The following is a 495-nucleotide window of genomic DNA, read 5'->3' as shown; positions in this document are numbered from 1 at the left end:
TTTTTCTTCAGAGTTCTTAAGAATGAATTCTAGTGTTTCAAGGTGATGTTCTTATCATCACCAAAGCTGATTGATCTTCATCAATTTAGCTCTTGAATGCAATGTTCTGCTGAAGCTTGGCTAGCCATGTCTAATTTCTTTAGACTGAAGCTTTAGACTAACATTGCATGATTCCTGGAATTCTCATTAAGAATTTTGATATCTTTATTTTCTTTTCCACTTAATTTTCGAAAAAGCACAAAAAATTTACAAATCATAAAATCCAAAAATTTCTTGTTTGAGTCTAGAGTCTCATTTTAAGTTTGGTGTCAAATGCATGTTTCTATTCTTCTTGCATTTTTCGAACTCATGCATGTGTCTTCATTAATCTTCAAGTTGTTCTTGATGATTTCCTTGCTCTGATCCTTGAATTCTCTTGACTTGAGTGTTTTGTTGTTTCTCATGTGTATTCTCATTTTGTTAGTGTCAGTAGTATACAAACTACTAAGTTTAGTG

This window comes from Arachis duranensis, chromosome 9, assembly GCF_000817695.3.
Source record: "Arachis duranensis cultivar V14167 chromosome 9, aradu.V14167.gnm2.J7QH, whole genome shotgun sequence".
NCBI classification, from domain to species: Eukaryota; Viridiplantae; Streptophyta; class Magnoliopsida; order Fabales; family Fabaceae; genus Arachis; species Arachis duranensis.
This window is presented reverse-complemented; position numbering follows the sequence as displayed.